Raw genomic sequence first — 21072 nt, forward strand, 5'->3', positions numbered from 1 at the left:
ATAAATGTGATCCTCTTATTAGGAAACTGAATCCTAATGGATACTAGTGAATACTAGTTACTGGAAAGGTAACGATAACTAGGTCCGTTCAAATTTGGAGAGAAAAGGGTTAATAGACCGCGCTGTCATAGAAAAGAGGATCCATGTAGAAGGAATGATTTTAAATTGTCTACGTGTTTCAAAGCCTTATGGCTTCTTCCTCAGGACAAATCATATATATATGATTTGACCTGAGGAAGAAGCCATAAGGCTTTGAAACATGTAGACAAAATTATTCCTTCCACATGGATCCTCTTTTTTTTACGGCAGCGCGGTCTATTAATCAATAATAGCAGGGACTAAAACATAACTTTTATTCTAACAATAGATAAAATCAGTACTAAAGTGCTTGTGCATAAATAGTGCAAGGAACAAAATGCCACATGGCAACATATAGGTTTGATCTCACCCAAGCTTCATCCATGGGCTGGACTGCACATCGGTCCCAAGATGAGAGGTCACAGGCTGGAAGAAGGGTAGACAAGTGTGGTAAATAAAGGTGATTAAGCTATGTGTGCTAGGCAAATGGTGGCGCCACCATTTGCCTAGCACACATAGGTTAATCACCTTTATTGGCCTGTGCTGATCCCTGCCACTGCAGGTTGATCCCCCCAATTTTTTCCTTCGTCTCCCCTGAGGAACTCTTGATATTGAGAGGGAAACGCGTTGGGAGGATATACATTTTTTCTGGTTGCGGGGCAGACATCTCATTTGGGTGCTGCCCTTGTCAGGGCGGAAGTCTATGCACGGGGCACGACAGGGGTTATTTACCACACTTGTCTACCCTTCTTCCAGCCTGTGACCTCTCATCTTGGGACCGGTGTGCCGTCCAGCCCATGGATGAAGCTTGGGTGAGATAAAACCTATATGTTGCCATGTGGCATTTTGTTCCTTGCACTATTTATGCACAAGCACTTTAGTCAGGGACGGATTATAGGCGGGGCAGACGGGGCTTCAGCCCCGGGGCCCCCACCAAAAGAGCTTCCAAGGGGGCCCCCACCACCAGGGCCATACTTGCCACTAAGCACCCGTCGGCATTTTTTTTTCTTCCCACCCTCTCCTCCTCCGTAAAGACAGTCTAATGAATCAGCTGTGTTTTCGAGGGGGGGGGCACCTACATTTATTTGTATCTGCGTCTCTAAGACGCAAAAACAAACTACGGCGCAGGACGCTGATTGACCCCTGCACTTCCGGGGTCAGAGGTGTGCCAATCAGCTCCCTGCTCTGCTGCGGCACCCAATGCTGAGGCCGTCACAGCAGGGCGCCGCGGCCATCACAGCAGGGCGCCGCGGTATGGGGAGGAGAAGACCGACGCCGCGGCCGCAGAGGTGAAAACCGACGACGCGACCGCGGAGGAGAAGACCGATGCCGCGGAGGAGAAGACTCACCGGAGCAGGAGGATGGCCGCGGCACCGGAGCAGGAGCAGGAGGACGGCGGCCTGGCTACACCGGAGCAGCAGGAGGATGGCATCAGAGAAGGTAAGTTCTCGCAGAGCTGAAGAAAGATGTGGGTGTTGCTAATGCGGAAGCAGAGATGTGTGTGTGAAGCAGAGCTGTGTGTGTGTGTGAAGCAGAGCTGTGTGTGTGTGTGAAGCAGAGCTGCGTGTGTGTGTGAAGCAGAGCTGTGTGTGTGTGTGTGTGTGTGAAACAGAGCTGTGGGGGTGTGTGAGAAACAGAGCTATGTGTGTGTGTGTGTGTGTGTGTGAGAAACAGCTGTGTGTGTGAAGCAGAGCTGTGTGTGAAACAGAGGTGTGTGTGTGTGTGAGAGAAACAGAGCTATGTGTGTGTGTGAGTGTGAAAGAGCTCTGTGTGAGTGTGTGTGTGTGTGTGTGAAAGAGCTGTGTGTGTTTGTGTGTGAAAGAGCTGTGTGTGTGTGTGTTAGAAAGAGCTGTGTGTGTGTGTGTGGGTGTGTGTGAAACAGCTGTGTGTGTGTGTGTGTGTGTGTGTGTGGGTGGGGCCCACTGAGACTCAACCGGGGACCACAAAAACCTGGAGCCGACCCTGGCTGCCTTAACATTGGGATGAATAAAAAATATGTGAGTAACTCTACTTTCTGTGTATAAGTGACGGCTGTGAGTGATCCTGGACTGTATCTGTATAGTACTGTGTGTATAAGTGACGTCTGTGAGTGATCCTGGACTGTATCTGTATTGTACTGTGTGTATAAGTGACGGCTGTGAGTTATCCTGGACTGTGTCTGTATTGTACTGTGTATATGTGACGGCTGTGAGTGATCCTGGACTGTGTCTGTATTGTACTGTGTGTATAAGTGACGGCTGTGAGTGATCCTGGATGTGTCTGTATTGTACTGTGTGTATAAGTGACGGCTGTGAGTGATCCTGGACTATATCTGTATTGTACTGTGTATATGTGACGGCTGTGAGTGATCCTGGATGTGTCTGTATTGTACTGTGTGTATAAGTGACGGCTGTGAGTGATCCTGGACTGTGTCTGTATTGTACTGTGTGTATAAGTGACGGCTGTGAGTGATCCTGGACTGTGTCTGTATTGTACTGTGTGTATAAGTGACGGCTGTGAGTGATCCTGGACTGTATCTGTATTGTACTGTGTATATGTGACGGCTGTTAGTGATCCTGGACTGTGTCTGTATTGTACTGTGTATATGTGACGGCTGTGAGTGATCCTGGACTGTGTCTGTATTGTACTGTGTATAAGTGACGGCTGTGAGTGATCCTGGACTGTGTCTGTATTGTACTGTGTGTATAAGTGACGGCTGTGAGTGATCCTGGAATGTGTCTGTATTGTACTGTGTATATAAGTGACTGCTGTGAGTGATCCTGGACTGTATCTGTATTGTAGTACTGTAAATCTGAATATGGCAGAATAAGATACATGTTCATTGGATTTATATCTAAATGCTACAGTTTGTGCTCTACTGTTATGGCTAAAAATGTTAACGTTATGGGGCCCCCACCAGATTTTCTGCCCAGGGGCCCCCACCAACCTTAATCCGACCCTGACTTTAGTACTGATTTTATCTATTGTTAGATTAAAAGTTATGTTTTAGTCCCTGCTACTGTTGATTACGTTATTTGGACTATTGGGCAATACCTCTCTGCTTGGCAGATCTGCTTTTATACAGTGCGGTCTATTAACCCTTTTTTCTCCAAATTTAAACTGCATCTCCACGTGGGTCCAGCTGCAGCCGTATTTACGCCATTACAGTGGTTATGACTCTCACAACCACACCAGGTAAGTCTACCCTTACAGCACCTTTGCTGACAGTGTTTTAGGATAAGACCCTATTTGCGCTTACTGTCTCTTCCAGCACTTTATCGATAACCAGGTCAAGCATTTTTCCTGAAGAATTCCCGGAAAAATTCTAGAGTTCCCCATTCACTTCCATTTTACACGGGTACTCGAGTCGCTCCCATCCGATCATCCAACTGCTTGTTACGAGTACTGAGCACTTGATGTCATGGGTATGTAACTTTCGACTGAGACCGTTGCTTGCAGTATCTGTGATTAAAAGGTAACGACGATTGCAGATCGTAGGTTGTCTTTAACATGAGTGGATTTAACTTAATTTGCTGCTGAAGGGGTTAAGGGTTTCTTCTTGATTCTGCTGAGATTCTATTTAGCTCGAATATCAGCTCCTGCATCTTAATGCCACTAACTTTCATTATTTAAACTCATTCCTGGCTCACCCATATGCCAGTGAGAGTTCACTATATGCTGACTTGAAAAGAAGTTCTGTCTGAAGAAAGCTGTGGTTAACTTTGCAGTCCAGGTAGTGGAGTTCCCGCTCTGGAGAAGATGTGGAGTTCTTTTGTGTCTCTCTCCCTATTTGTCTCCCTTCCCTTGTGTTGCTTTTATATTAGTGGTAAGACTAGTGTCTTTCTGGCCTGCTCACTAGCCAGGGCTTGTCTAGGGTCAGCCAGGCCCTAGGCATGTGATTATGCAGGAGGTGAAGGACTGGTTTAGGGATGTTAGGAAGCACAGGGGTCAGACACAGGTGAGTGTGAAGTTTCAACCATCCCCCTTCCCTATCACCAGGGCCTTCCATTACATCTTAATGATGTAACCCTCCTGATGTGCCGTGCATCGAACATTCACTCACCCAGGCGTGACATCCAAGCATGGTTGTGCTCACTCGTCACCACTAGCCACCAAAGGAAAATAGCCAACACTTCATGCAAAATAGTTCAGGATATGAAAAAGCTTATTTTGGCTTTGCGACAAATTCCTGGATTGTATGCCCTATTTTGATTACGGTAATTTGGTTATAAAAACGGCAACTAATACCACATAACAAAAAAAGAAAGTGACAAACCATAAATAATGATTCAGGGCCATGTTGTATTTTTTCTGCCTATTGATTTATTTCACTCAATTATATAGCACCATAGGGCTTTACAGACAATCATCACTGTCCCCTTTGGGGCTCACAATCTAAATTCCCTATCACTATGTCTTTGGAGTGTGGGAGAAAAAAATTCCAAGAACCCAGAGGAAACCCACACAAACACAGGGAAAAAATACAAATTCCTTGCAGATGTTGTCCTTGGAGGTATTTTAACCCAGGACCCAGCGCTGCAGGGCTGAAGTCTCACGTATGCATGCGATGTGCATCTTTCTGGATAACAGAAGAGTTGATGCAATAAGTCCTCTGGAATAGTCGGTTTCATTCATGCTAAGGATGACATTAAAAGTTTATTTTCCCGATAGCAGCTATTGTCTCAGATAGCGTAGTCATTATTAGGAAGCTGGATTTCTGGTTCTAAATGTTACTAGGGATAGTTTCTGAGGTTTCGGGGACCTGCCAGGTTCCCAATTATAAAGCTGTTTATGGACTCTTCAGGCTAAGGCTAGTTTCACACTTGCGTTGGACGGCTTCCGTAGCATTGCGTTGTGTTACGGATGCAATGGATGCGTTGCATAGAGTGGCACAACGGATGCTACGGATCGTACAAAACAACGGAAAGCGTTTATTTATTTTTTTTCTTCTTTACAGTTTTACCGACAGCAGACTATTGTGAACGATCAGCTGATCGCTCTCAATAGCCGGCGGCCGGTCGCTCAGCTGAGCACTGTCACTTGCCGGTGGCCGGGCATGCCGGCGGGCAGGCGCTCAGCTGAGCGCTCTCACTTGCCGGTGGCCGGGCATGCCGGCGGGCAGGCGCTCAGCTGAGCGCTCTCACTTGCCGGTGGCCGGGCATGCCGGCGGGCGGGCGCTCAGCTGAGCGCTCTCACTTGCCAGCGGCCGGGCATGCCGGCGGGCGGGCGCTCAGCTGAGCAACGTTACATGCTGCGTTCCTCCCGCTGGGTGGAAGCAACGGTCGTCGCCCAGCGGAAGCAACGCAAGTCCTTTTGGCACAATCCGTCAACCATACAAGTCTATGGGAAACAGCGGAATCCATTAACAGATTCCGCTGTTTTCCAAAAGGGCGGATTGTAATGGAAGGAAAACAACGCAAGTGTGAAAGTACCCTAACACAAAACCAGACAGTAATAAGATTTCGGTGTGTAATATGACCTAGGACCATCTGGGCAAATAATAAGTACCCTATTTAAAGCAGGAGAAGACTAAATAGTCTCTTCATAGAGACAAAAAAAGTAACTCTAGTGCCGCCCATTGGATGTAGCAATGCTAAAAGCGAATAACAAATCTTTAACAAGTCGAACCACATAAATTAGTCTAAGAAGCCAAACCACAAACTCTGTTGTTTCGGGGGGGAGGAGGGGGCATGAGTACTGGTTTGGCTGGGTGAGATGCCTCTGGCAAGTGTATGTCCTCTCACCTAACCAAGTGGATAATAACGTTTAGGACTGCTAAATCCAATAGACGGCACTAGAGCTTCTTGCTGAAGAAGCTATTTGCATATTTAAATTTCCCAGAGAAGGATTGCAGGGCCTAAGGCTGGGGTCACACGTAGCGATGCACCAATGATCCTACCAGCGATCCGACCTGACAGGGATCGTTGGTGCGTCACTACATGGTCGCTGTTGAGCTGTCAATCAGGCAGATCTCACCAGCGACCAGCCATCAGCAACCAGCAACTCATGTAACGATCCTGTGCTTGGTAACCAGGGTAAATATTGGGTAACTAAGCAAAGCACTTTGCTTAGTTACCCGATATTTACCCTGGTACCAGCGTACACCGCTTACAGGCTGCCAGCGCTGGCTCCCTGTATACGTAGCTAGGGTACACATCGGGTTACTAAGCAAAGCGCTTTGCTTAGTTACCCGATATTTACCCTGGTTACCAGCGTACACTGCTTACACAGTCGGTGCTCGTTGGTCTCCAGCCGTTAAACACGCCGATGTGTGCTGCACAGCGGGAGACCAACAAGCAAAAAATGGACAGCCTGAGTGGAATAGGGTCGCCCACTTGGGGGGTTGGTTAAGGGGAGGTCAGGAGTGCCTGGAGTAGGCCAGTGTAGTGTTGGAGGTGAAGGAGAGAGGAGGTCAGGAGCTGGGCTCCTTGGAAATAACTAGGTGGCAGATGGTAGTCTGGGCCTAGTAGGAGCTGGACCCCCGATTGCAGAGGATCGTGAAAGGGGCACAGAACTGTCGAGGAGGACAGTCGGCGGCCTTGTACCATCACCGGGCTGGGACTAGGGCACGACGGGGTACGTGGACCCTAGGTCAGGGAGTAGCTTCAGGCACCCTGACAATTTACCCGACGAGAATGCAACCTTCAAAATCCGTTCTTCACCCGCTCCAAAATTGGGGTACTAGCGCAACGAGGAGGATAGGATCATCAGGCAACAGCAGCAGAAACGGGACCCAAACGTGCTCCCTCTCAGAGGCAGCAGTGTCCAGAACTTTGGTTTACCAAGTTGTCGGTGTCAGCTTTATGGACTGAGTGAGTACGCAAGTGACCCCTACCTCCCCAACGGCACGTCCCGCCACCATCACAGAGTCCCGGGGCATACCCCTACCCGTGGAGGGGCTAAACACCTGGCTGCCCACTCCATCGCCACCAGGTACTCCCAGCTGCAGCGGTGGTACTCCACCTTGCCGCGCACCACGGGAGGTGTCACAAACTTTAAATACACAATCCCCTGTAAATACTCCCTTTATTTGAGTGGCCGCACGACCCCCGGGTCCGGACGCTCCTCGAGCCACCGTGAATCCGAGCAGCCCGGCTACTGACGTGGGGGCGGCACAATAACACTCGGCTCACACTCGCAGCAGAGCAGGAGCCAAGCATCATTAGCATATCACATACGATGCTCTCGCTTCAGATGGCATATGCTCGTGTGTCCCCAGCCTTAGGGCTGGTTCACACTAAACGACAGCGACAACGAGGTCGCTGTTACGTCACCATTTTCTGTGACGTAACAGCGACCTTGTAAGTCGCTGTTATGATCGCTGCTTAGCTGTCAAACACAGCAGCCGAAGCAGCGATCATAACCGCGAGAGCAGGGAGCCGCGCACACTGCTTAGCACTGGCTCCTTGCTCTCCTAGCTACAGCACACATTGGGTTAATTAACCCGATGTGTACTGCAGCTACATGTGCACAGAGCAGGGAGCTGCGCACACTGCTTAGCGCTGGCTCCCTGCTCTCCTAGCTACAGCACACATCGGGTTAATTAACCCGATGTGTACTGCAGCTACATGTGCAGAGAGCCGGAGCCGGCAGCACAGGCAGCATGAGAGCTGCGGAGGCTGGTAACTAAGGTAAATATCGGGTAACCACCTTGGTTACCCGATGTTTACCCTGGTTACAGCTTACCGCAGCTGCCAGATGCCGACTCCTGCTCCCTGCTCGCTTCATTCGTCGCTCTCTCGCTGTCACACTCAGCGATCTGTGTGTCACAGCGGGAGAGCGCCTTTGAAGAAAACGAACCAGGGCTGTGTGTAACGAGCAGCGATCTCGCAGCAGGGGCCAGATCGCTGCTCAGTGTCACACACAGCGAGATCGCTAATGAGGTCACTGTTGCGTCACCAAAACCGTGCCGTAGCAGCGATTTCGGTAGCAATCTCGCTATGTGTGAAGCACCCCTTAGAGGTGTTACGTGCCGAGTTGGCTTGATATCTAATTTTAGAAGATTCTGAATTAATATAAGTGAGTCCCTATTTATAGTTTTTATATCTTGGTTAGAATGGAGAGCAGTTGTAGAATGCATCGGGCACTTTAGGATTTGTCCTCTCCATACTACACAGTCAACCCACTGATTTCAACTGGAACTGTGTAACACATCATTAGCCTTTTGGTGGCGCTGCAGGAAAACTGAAGTCCCATTTCAGGTTTTCCCACAGATTTTAGATTTTTGCTGATAGTAATCTGCTTATTGTGAAGTCTTTTGGTGCAAAGTGGTCTACCTCATACATACTGCAATAGAGGATAAAGGAGCACAGCAGAAAACTCCTAATGGTATAGTAATTTAGATGCTTTGAATACCAAATTACAGATTTCTTTTTATTTATTGTTTGTTTGCTTCGTAACTGCAAAGCTCAGCTACTTAGTCTGTCAGTCTTCTAGCTGAGTTTCCTTCAAAACAGTTACACAACTGTGAGAAATTCTGATGGCTGTCTCTACGAGGGGCTGCTGATAAGTCTTTGGTTTTACCCAGAAATAAATGAGAGAGGATGATGAAACTTCACATTTAATCCACATACTCTCCACTGATGTCAACACACTTCTTGCATCAATATTCCAAGTTCTATAAGCCTAGCAAAAAGATGGATTTCAGTTGTGCCTCAAACCAGGCATCCATAGCAGCCATGGCATCAGAAATGGTGTGAAATTTGGTACCCTTGAGGTGTTTCGTCAGGTTTGGAGGCAGATGATAGTCAGAGGGAGCTAGATCTGGTGAATAAGGTGGGTGGTCAACCAGCTGGAAGCCCAGCTCTGCCAGTTTTGCCGTGGTCGCTTGTGTAGTGTGAGCGGAGACGTCTTGCAGGAAAAAGATTCATTTGGCAGGTTGACGCATCTTTTGGTCTTTAGAGCTACTTTCAATTGGTCCAAAAGCTCAATGTACTACGTTGTATTGATGGTGGAACCCTTTTGAAGGTAGTCCACAAGCAGTATGCTCTCCTTATCCCAGAACACAGACGCCATCACCTTAGGAACTGAGTTTTGCACCCTGAACTTCTTTGGACGAGGAGAACGACTGTACCTCCATTCTTTTGACTGCTCCTTTTTTTCAGAGTCATGCAAAAAAATCCAGGTCTCAATCGTACTGACCAGTCTATCCAGAAACTTCTAATCAGTCCAGAAACGCTGACAAATGGATTGGGAAGTTTTCACTCGCATGCTTCTCTGATCTGTTGTCAAACATTTGAGGACCCACTTTGCAGATAGCTTCCTCATGTCCAAATGTTCATAGATAATGACACAAACACGTAGTGTTAAGGACAAGATTATGAACTATTAGGAGTATATATGAAGATATCCAAAAGCCAGGATTTAAGATGCTGTTTCAGACTGTGTACCCCACCTAGTTCTGCATTTGGACATAAGACTCAGACAGTCTGGGCTATTCATGTGATGAGTGAATCATGCTGACATTGCTTAATATAAATGAGGAAGCAAGCACATTACATTATATTGTATATCACAGAATAAGCTGTTATACTTTATCCAATAGGAGACGTGTTACGTATTTTTGGCACCTAGCCAATAACTCCGTTTAAATGTTTGTCCAACTTCCGGAATAAATCAGTCTTATTCATATCCGAGTACGTCTCTGGTGTGTGTGAAAGAGAGTAGTATGCATGCTACCACAAGTGACTCATAATTTGGACTGCAGACAGTTTAAGAGGGATGCATGACTAGATTGCATCAACGTAAATTTATGGCCAACGTTAACAGTGGCACCCAACGAACCTTAGGACGGAGCTCTGGATGGCGGACAGCCGTGCTGACACCTTGATTTGAACGTGTCACAATCCATGTCACTCCCTCCCAGGCCTCTTCAGACGCCATTTTTTGGCCAACACCTACTTCCTCTTTTAGCGGCTGTTTCTTATCGGTAATTATCTTTAGCGGCCGTTTTAACTCAGACACTACATAGTTCATCTTTTGACGCCATTTTAGTCCAGCTGACACCCAGTTCCCCATTTTTGTTTCAGCAGCCAAAGCCACTGCTCTGTTTATTGCTGATGCAGCAGAGGGACTGCAGAGGGGGGACATAGGGACCTGAAACACACACTCCGTTTTTGGTCATATATGCAGTTGTGTCCCATTGTGTTCCCAATAATGAACCTTAGCAGAGGTTATTGCTGATAGTCCTGTGGAAACCTTTTCCCTTCACTTTTGCATGTTTGTTTTTGCTGTATCTAGTATACAGTTTAGTACACCATATAGACTGCTCACTATTAGTCCTGGTGGACGGTGAATATTTTTCTGCCTATGGCAGTTGCTGCTTAGCCTAGTTTGAGATATTCTCACTTGTATGTTATCCTGCCTGGTATCTTGCACAAGAGTTCCCTGATAGAGAGGGTGGAGGATCATGTGGTCCCAAGGGGACATTGATCATCAGGAGTTGGCATATATTAGGGTTTTTGTTAGCAGCACCCAGTACTCCTTTGTGTCTTGGTTTGCAGGGTCTGACAGGAGATAGGGATACGCTGGAGGCCCGACCCTGACCACCATCAGGTCTACCGTCGGGATGAGGGAGAGTGCAAGGCCCCCAGTTACAGGGTCTGCACAGGAGAGGTAGAGTAGATACACTCCACTGCTTTTTCCTAGTTGTGTATATTTAGTCAGGGGGTGCTGCTTGGTAGTTTCCAAACCCTCTTGTGCTCTTTTCTCTTTCCCCGGGGTTTTAGGGAGTCTTAGTTTTTAGAATTTCAGTGTTCTCCTGACCCCAAAGTTACACCCATTGCTCTTTCTTACAAACCTGGGTATAGTCCTTTGTATCAGGTCTCCGAGAGCCCACATGCAAACTACAGCTCGTAAGGACCAAGACATCCTCCTTCAAGTGGCAAGATGTCTGGAGATGAATCTAGCAGCTTACAAGATCACCCCACATACAGATGTGCAGCAGTCACAGTCACCTGAGTTACAGTCAGTCACCTGAAGAGTATCATCACGTTATCGCCAGCCCAGAAGTCATTCTACCTGTTTGCCATGGAGGAAGACAGCAGCCCTTTGACTACTACTACTCAGCCAGATTGAACACCTACCTAAAGCACCTGTGACAAACTGCTCCCTGACAAAGTCACCATCTCCCGGTGTGGGGTCCTTTAATCCTGCTAAACCTCTCCCTCTTCCAAGGGGGGAGGAGTGTCCCACCTCTGACACCTTGGTGGAAGAGGTAGTCGACTCTGGCATAGCTGAGGAAACTCCGGATTCAATATAGTGACGGATACACCTTTGGACCCTGACTTAACCCCTTTGCGGATGGGTCAAGATGTGCATCAAGAAGACGGTTCCACATGGGTATGGTGCTGGTGGCAGAAGACGCTGTGGTGATAGGGCAGTCGCTACCCGCATGCCTGTCTGTGAAGAAGCAGATGTATGTGCTCTCGCTGAAGCCTGCAAGATGGCAGCCAGCATCTACTCTGTATGGAAGACAAGAGACTTGATCACTGCCAATGGAACTGTACGCCGCCATGAGGCCATAGAAGAATGGATGGAAGCTTTGCTATTGCCAGACAGAGTCACGGTGAGCAGGGTTGAGGCCTACATTGGAGGAGTCAAGGGAAGCAGTAAGAAGTGCCCTCACTGACAGAACATCCAAAGAAGCCCCAAGACCACTTACCAAAGAAACAGTCAGTCAATCTGTGCTTTTCGAATGACCCCTATGTGAAGAAGAAAGGAAAGATGGAAAGTCTTGAGAAAATGTTGTCCTGACTCTACAAGAGCAAGTTTCAGAAGAAGAAGAGGACTGAGATAGGGTGCAACTGTGGGCTCCCGGAGACCATAGAAAGTGGCTAGTGACCTGCTTTCACTGCCAGCCAAAGAGATATGGCAGGCCTTAGACACAGAACTGACTCTACACACCCCATACCAGCCACAGAATAGAGGGAAGGTTGGGAGGATGGGGCAGTGTAGAAAGCAAGGGCATGAGTCTTCCCCTTGAATTGTTCAGTGTCAGACACACCCCAGCAGGGACCACTAGGTTGAGACCCTATGAAGTCCTGTTTAGAAGTACCCCCAGATACTTCAACTAAGCTTGTTGTTTGTTTAACTAAGGGCGGCTTTGCACGTTGCGACATTGCACGTGCGATGTCGATGGGGTCAAATCGAAAGTGACGCACATCCGGCGTCGCAGTCGATATCGCAACGTGTAAAACCTTTTTGATACGATGAACGAGCGCAAAAGTGTCGTTATCGTATCATCGCTGCAGCCTCCGACATTTCCATAATACCGGTGCAGCGACAGGTGCGATGTTGTTCCTCGCTCCTGCGGCAGCACACATCGCTGTGTGTGAAGCCGCAGGAGCGAGGAACTTCACCTTACCTGCCGCCGGCTGCAATGAGAAGGACGGAGGTGGGCGGGATGTTTACATCCTGCTCATCTCCACCCCTCCACTTCAATTGGCCGCCTGCCGTGTGACGTCGCTGTGACGTCGCACGACCCGCCCCCTTAGGAAGGAGGCGGGTCGCCGGCCAGAGGGACGTCGCACGGCAGGTATGTGCGTGTGAAGCTGCCGTAGCGATAATAATCGCTACGGCAGCTTTCACTAGATATTGTACGTGCGATGGGGGCGGGACTATCGCTGCAGCATCGGTAACACATTGTTACTGATGTCGCAGCGTGCAAAGCCCGCCTAAACATTTGCCTAATATACGTTTTTGAGTTTTCTCCTCCAGAGCCAACCAGATCTAGATTTTTCTCTTTTCTTTTTCTCTCTCTCTCTTTTTCTCTCTCTTTTCCTCTCTTTCTCTCTCTTTCCTCAATCTTTCTCTCTCTTCCTCTCTTCTCAATCTTTCTCTCTCTTCTCAATCTTTCTCTCTCTCTCTCTTCCTCTCTCTTCTCTCACTTTTTTCTTTCGGACGAGGATCCATGCATTCCACAACAAAGAGATATCGGACCTGAGACCAGGAGATGGCTGTCTTCCCTCTTCTACCCGATACTTTGTGCCAGGACGATGATATCTAAGCATGTGGACCAGAAGACGACTGTGCATCCCACCTTTGATAATGTCCCACCATTACCGTCTGAGGACTGAGGAGCATGAGACTTTGGTTGAAACCAACCCTGATAAATATTAGCCAATTAGAGGACTACTGCCACGTTCCCCCTTCCTGAATAACGTGTGCCAGCGTAACATAGCCATGAGGACAGTCTAGAGAATACGGTCAGGATCTGGCTTCCTATGCATAGTCTGTTGGGTGGGGAGATTCATCCACAAGGGATGGTGTATCTCGTATGTGAGTGAGGTAACCATCAGCATTAGGACAGATCAATAGACCTGGGAAAGTAAGGAAAGACTTTTGGCTATCTCCAAAGGGGGGGGACTGTTAAGGACAAGATTATGAACTATTAGGAGTATATATGAAGATATCCAAAAGCCAGGATTTAAGATGCTGTTTCAGACTGTGTACCCCACCTAGTTCTGCATTTGGACATAAGACTCAGACAGTCTGGGCTATTCATGTGATGAGTGAATCATGCTGACATTGCTTAATATAAATGAGGAAGCAAGCACATTACAGTATATTGTATATCACAGAATAAGCTGTTATACTTTATCCAATAGGAGACGTGTTACGTATTCTTGGCACCTAGCCAATAACTCCGTTTAAATCTTTGTCCAACTTCCGGAATAAAACAGTCTTACTTTCTATTCATATCCGAGTACGTCTCTGGTGTGTGTGAAAGAGAGTGGTATGCATGCTACCACAAGTGACTCATAATTTGGACTGCAGACAGTTTAAGAGGGATGCATGACTAGATTGCATCAACGTAAATTTATGGCCAACATTAACAGTAGTATACAGTGCCTACAAGTAGTATTCAACCCCCTGCAGATTTAGCAGGTTTACACATTCAGAATTAACTTGGCATTGTGACATTTGGACTGTAGATCAGCCTGGAAGTGTGAAATGCACTGCAGCAAAAAAGAATGTTATTTCTTTTTTTTTTTTTTTTTTTTTAAATTGAGAAAAGTTTATTCAGAGGGTCATTTATTATTCAACCCCTCAAACCACCAGAATTCTGTTTGGTTCCCCTAAAGTATTAAGAAGTATTTCAGGCACAAAGAACAATGAGCTTCACATGTTTGGATTAATTATCTCTTTATCCAGCCTTTTCTGACTAATTAAGACCCTCCCCAAACTTGTGAACAGCACTCATACATGGTCAACATGGGAAAGACAAAGGAGCATTCCAAGGCCATCAGAGACAAGATCGTGGAGGGTCACAAGGCTGGAAAGGGGTACAAAACCCTTTTCAAGGAGTTGGGCCTACCTGTCACTGTTGGGAGCATCATCCGGAAGTGGATGGCTTATGGAACTACTGTTAGCCTTCCACGGCCTGGACAGCCTTTGAAAGTTTCCTCCCGTGCCGAGGCCAGCCTTGTCCGAAGAGTCAAGGCTAACCCAAGGACAACAAGGAAGGAGCTCCGGGAAGATCTCATGGCAGTGGGGACATTGGTTTCAGTCAATACCATAAGTAACGTACTCCACCGAAATGGTCTCCATTCCAGACGAGCCCGTAAGGTACCTTTTACTTTCAAAGCGTCATGTCAAGGCTCGTCTACAGTTTGCTCATGATCACTTGGAGGACTCTGAGACAGACTGGTTCAAGGTTCTCTGGTCTGATGAGACCAAGATCGAGATCTTTGGTGCCAACCACACACGTGACGTTTGGAGACTGCATATGACCCCAAGAATACCATCCCTACAGTAAAGCATGGTGGTGGCAGCATCATGGTGTGGGGCTGTTTCTCAGCCAAGGGGCCTGGCCATCTGGTCCGCATCCATGGGAAGATGGATAGCACGGCCTACCTGGAGATTTTGGCCGAACCTCCACTCCTCCATCAAGGATCTTAAGATGGGTCGTCATTTCATCTTCCAACAAGACAACAACCCAAAGCACACAGCCAAGAAAACCAAGGCCTGGTTCAAGAGGGAAAAAAATCAAGGTGTTGCAGTGGCCTAGTCAGTCTCCTGACCTTAACCCAATTGAAAACTTGTGGAAGGATTTCAAGATTAAAGTCCACATGAGACACTCAAAGAACCTAGATAACTTGGAGAAGATCTGCATGGAGGAGTGGGCCAAGATAACTCCAGAGACCTGTGCCGGCCTGATCAGGTCTTATAAAAGACGATTATTAGCTGTAATTGCAAACAAGGGTTATTCCACAAAATATTAAACCTAGGGGTTGAATAATAATTGACCCACACTTTTATGTTGAAAATTTATTAAAATTTAACAGAGCAACATAACTTGGTGGTTTGTAAGATTTATGCATCTGTTAATAAATCCTGCTCTTGTTTGAAGTTTGCAGGCTCTAACTTATTTGCATCTTATCAAACCTGCTAAATCTGCAGGGGGTTGAATACTACTTGTAGGCACTGTATAAGCATTGTGCATAGTATTTACTACATATTTAAGACACTGCAATGCAAAGTGCAAAATTTGTGTTAATATTCTTTAGCATAAAGACAGGCTACGGATGTAAAAATCGTGTTGATGCTCAATTTCCGCTGCAATTTTTCTCTCACATAGATGAGATTCTGAAAAATATTCACATTGCCGGTCCTATAGATTGCACAGATATTCTGTCTAGAAAATCCCTGCTCATCTGACCCACATGAATGTACCTTCTTGTAGTTTGTTAAATGACTTTCCTAACACTTAGCGCAAAAGATTTTATTTCTTTTTAAATTGGCAGACCGTAGAAAAAATGTTGCTGATACTTCTGATACGCATCCCCCTCCCCCCAGATACTCAGGCATCAGGGCTAATGTGCAATTATTAGCACTAAGCGCTCAATAACTGGTGCGGTGGGAGCATTTTGTCTGCCAAGTGCCATTTGGATATTTCCACCATCATTCGGGACCAGCAAAATTAACAACTTAAAAATTATCCTACTATACTTTGTCAAACAATTAACTCTCCCCTAATGTGATGGCTGGAATTGTTTCTCTTTGGAGTGGCTTTGATGTTTGGTGCTATTATTGTTGTTGCTTCTCACAACAGCTTTTCCAGGTTTTCATCGGTCTGCTGCGCAGTCAACTCTTTGTGATAATAAGTTTTGTAATACAATATATACTGTACATTATGTAATATATACTGTACATTACATAGGAGATGCCAGGACTGCTGTACATACATCCCAGGAGATGCTGGGGTTGGAGAATATACATCACAGGAGACATGGGGGCTGCAGTAGATACATCACAGGAGACACTAGGACATACATATCACAGGAGAGGGCTGGATATATACATCACAGCGGGGGGCTGGGACATATACGTACATCACTGGGGAGTACTATATAAATATAAATCTCTGGGGAGAGTGGGGGCATATACATCACTAGGGAGGGCTGGGGGAATATACACAATGGGGAGGGCTGGGGACATATACATCACTGGGGATCCTGTGAGCATATACAGAACTGGGTAAACTGGAGGCATATACATCACTGGCGAAATATAGATCATTGGGGATGGCTGGGAGCATATACTGTACATCACTGAAGAGGCTGGGGGCATATACTTCACTGTGGAATCTGTGGGCATATACAGCACTGGGTAAGGCTGGAGACATCACTGGGGAGGACAAAGGGCATATACATCACTGGGAAGTTCTGGTTCATATATATCACTGGGGAGGGCTGGGGGAATACACATAATTGAAGAGGCCTGGGGGCATATACATCACTGGAGAGCGCTGGTGCATATACAGTACAGATCAAAAGTTTGGACAACCCTTCTCATTCAAAGAGTTTTCTTTATTGTCATGACTCTGAAAATTGTAGATTCACATTAAAGGCATCAAAGCTATGAATTAACACATGTGGAATGAAATACTTAACAAAAAAGTGTGAAACAACTGAAATATGTCTTATATTCTAGGTTCTTCAAAGTAGCCACCTTTTGCTTTGATTACTGCTTTGCACACTCTTGGCCTTCTCTTGATGAGCTTCAAGAGGTAGTCATCGGAAATGGTCTTCCAACAGTCTTGAAGGAGTTCCCAGAGATGCTTTTGCCTTCACTGTGCAGTTTAGCTCACCCCAAACCATCTTGATTGGGTTCAGGTCTGATGACTGTGGAGGCCAGGTCATCTGGCGTAGCACCTCATCACTCTCCTTATTATTCAAATAGCCCTTACACAACCTGGATATGTGTTTAGGGTCATTGTCCTGTTGAAAAATAAATGATGGTCTAACTAAACGCAAACCGGATGGAATAGCATGCCGCTGCAAGATTCTGTGGTAGCCATGCTGGTTTAATATGCCTTCAATTTTGAATAAATCCCTAACAGTGTCACAAGCAAAGCACCCACACACCATCACACCTCCTCCTCCATTCTTCACGATGGGAATCATGCATGTAGAGTCCATCCGTTCACCTTTTCTGCGTCGCACAAAGACACAGTGGTTTGACCCAAAGATCTCAAGTTTGGACTCATCAGACCAAAGCACAGAATTCCACTGGTCTAATGTCCATTCCTTGTGTTCTTTAGGCCAAACAAGTCTCTTCTGCTTGTTGCCTGTCCTTAGCAGTGGTTTCTTAGCAGCTATTTTACCATGAAGGCCCGCTGCACATAGTTTCCTCTTAACAGTTGTTCTAGAGATGTGTCTGCTGCTAGAACTCTGTGTGGCATTGACCTGGTCTCTAATCTGAGCTGCTGTTAACCTGCGATTTCTGAGGCTGGTGACTCGGATAAACTTATCCTCTGCAGCAGAGGTGACTCTTGGTCTTCCTTTTCTGGGGGCGGTCCTCATGTGAGCCAGTTTCTGTGTAGGATTTGATGGTTTTTGCCACTGCACTTGGGGACACTTTCAAAGTTTTCCCAATTTTTCGGACTGACTGACCTTCATTTCTTAAAGTAATGATGGGCACTCGTTTTTCTTTACTTAGCTTCTTTTTTCTTGCCAATTCGACAACAACAGTCTATTCAGTAGGCCTATCAGCTGTGTATCCACCAGACTTCTGCACAACACAAGTGATGGTTCCAACCCCATTTATAAGGCAAGAAATCCCAATTATTAAAACTGACAGGGCACACCTGTGAATTGAAAACCATTTCCAGTGACTACCTCTTGAAGCTCATCAAGAGAATGCCAAGTGTGTGCAAAGCAGTAATCAAAGCAAAAGGTGGCTACTTTGAAGAACCTAGAATATAAGACACATATTTTCAGTTCTTTCACAATTTTTTGTTAAGCATTTCATTCCACATGTGTTAATTCATAGTTTTGATGCCTTCAATGTGAATCTACAATTTTCAGAGTCAGGAAAATAAAGAAAACTCTTTAAATGAGAAGGTGTGTCCAAACGTTTGGTCTGTACTGTATATCACTGGAAAGTGCTGAGGGAATATACATCACTGGGGAGGGTTGGGGGCATATACACCACTGGGGAAGGTGGGGGCTGTAGCAGGGAAGTAAATTGTGAATATAATTTCTCTTGTGCTGAATGGGGGAGGGTAGCACACACAGAAGATTGTCTTTTACCCTCAGCCAGGTTGGGGGAAGTCTCCAACACCTGGCTATACACATGCCCCCATGACATCACAGGTTACAGCCAATGATAGGGCTAAATGAATCTTGGTCACAAGCCCTATATTAAGCTGACCTCTCACCCCCCCCACCCTCTCTCTCTCTCTCTTTTCTTCCCTGGATGGTCACACAAAAGGATGACTGAGTACCCCTCATATAGGGATAGATAGTATCATATTGTTGGGTGGGCTGTGACTGTGTGAGTGCCATAGTGGGTGGTATGTAACTGTGGGTTTTATAGTAAAGTATTTACTGGTGTTTTATTGTATTGTATGTGTATATAATTTAGTATATGGTTTCCATAGTGATTACATGTGCTAGAATTATTTAATATATTAAGTGCAGCCTTCTTAGTTGTTAATAAACTTGTTATATTTTATTATTACAACAAAGTGACTCTGAGTATATGCTTGATTGGGATGCACCAGGTATATAGGGCAAAGCAGAATAAGGCAATAGAAACAGAGAAATTATTACCCTTGGGAATATATACAGCATATTTGTGATATTGGGAATAGATCCTTTGTGATAGTAAAGAGACAAAGGTCTTTTACACCATTTGCACAACAATAGTTGGGGTGTTGGTGTTGTGCTTTTATCCCCCCTTTAACAATGTCCCCTTTTCCAGGGGCATATACAGTTGAAACCAGAAGTTTACCTACAGTATACTATCTAAAAAGACACATATGCATGTTTTTCTCACTAACTGACATGAAATTGTAATAAACTTTTCCCGTTTTAGGTCAATTAGGAACCAAAATTATTTACGCTATATCTGTAAAATGCCAGAATAATGAGAGAGAGAATGTTTTAAGCCATTTTTATTACTTTCTGCAAAGTTAAGTTTCCATAAATTTCATTAGTATTTGGTATCATTGCTCAAACATTTTGGATGTCCTTCCTCAAGCTTCTCACAATAGTTGGTAGGAATTTGGGCCCATTGCTCTTTCTAGAACTGGTGTAACTGAGCCATGTTTGTAAGTCACCTTGCTCGCACCTGCCTTTTCAGCTTTGTCCATAAATTTTCCATAGGATTGAGATCAGGGCCTTTTGATGGCCACTCCAGAACATTGACTTTGTTACCCTTAAGCCTCTTTGTAACCAGTTTAGCAGTATGCTTCTGGTCATTGTCTATTTGGAAGACCCATTTCCGCCAAAGCTTTAAGTTCCTGGCTGATGTCTTGAGATATTGAATCAGTATTGCCACATAATATTCTTTTCTCATGATGCCATCTATTTTGTGAAGTGCACCAGTCCCTCCTGCAGCAAAACAACCCCACAACATGATACTGCCAACCCCCATGTTTCACAGTTGGGATGGTGTTCTTAGGCTTCCAAGCTTCTCCCTTTTTCCTCCAAATGCAACAATGGTCATTATGGCCAAACAGTTCAGTTTTAGTTTAGTCAGACCATAGGACATGTCAAAATGAAGGTCTGTGTTCCTCTGTGCAGTTGCAAATATTAATTTGGCCTTTTTTATGTTTCATTTGGAGTTATAGCTTCTTCCTGGCAGAGTGGACTTTCAGCTCATAATATAGCTCTTGTTTCTCTGTGGATAATGACACAATTTTACCAGCTCCCGCCAGCAACTTCAGAAGGTCTTTTGCTTTTGTTCTTGGATTGAAATTCACATGTCTGATCAAAGCACGTTCATCTCTGGTACACAGAACCCATCTTTCTGAAAGATATGATGGCTGGACATTTCCATCTTGTTTGTACTTGCGTATAATTGTTTGTACAGATGAACGAGGCACCTTCAGGTATCTGGAAATTGCACCCAAGGATGAGCCAGACTTGTGTAAGTCCACAATTCTCTTCCTGAGATCTTGGCTGATTTCCTTTGACTTTCCCATGATGCTACACAAAGACGCAGTGTGTTTCAGGTGTGCATTAAAATACATCCACAGGTGAGTCTCTAATTAACTGAAATGTTGCCAATAAACCTATCAGAAGCTTCCAAAAACATGACCTCATCATATGGGCTGTCCCATATTGTTTAAAGGCATAGTAGTCTTAAGCCTGCTTTACATGGTACGATCTATCGTGCAATTTCACGATCGATCGTACCCGCCCCCGTCGTTTGTGCGTCATGGGCAATTAGTTGCCTGTGGTGCACAAAGTCGTTAACCCCCATCACACGCACTTACCTGCTGTGCGACGTCGATGTGGGCGGCGAACATCCTCTTCCTGAAGGGGGAGGGATGTTCGGTGTCACAGCAACGTCACACAGCGGCCGGCCAATAGAAGCGGAGGGGCAGAGATGAGCGGAACGTAAAAATCCCGCCCACCTCCTTCCTTTCGCATAGCCGGTGGGTGCCGCGGGATGGAGGTAAGCTGCTGTTCATCATTCCCGGGGTGTCACACGGAGCGGTGTGTGCTACCCTGGGAACGATGAGCAGCCGGCGCCATTTTAATTAAACGAGATTATGAAACC

This window comes from Anomaloglossus baeobatrachus, chromosome 1 (assembly GCF_048569485.1).
Source record: "Anomaloglossus baeobatrachus isolate aAnoBae1 chromosome 1, aAnoBae1.hap1, whole genome shotgun sequence".
Taxonomy (NCBI): Eukaryota; Metazoa; Chordata; class Amphibia; order Anura; family Aromobatidae; genus Anomaloglossus; species Anomaloglossus baeobatrachus.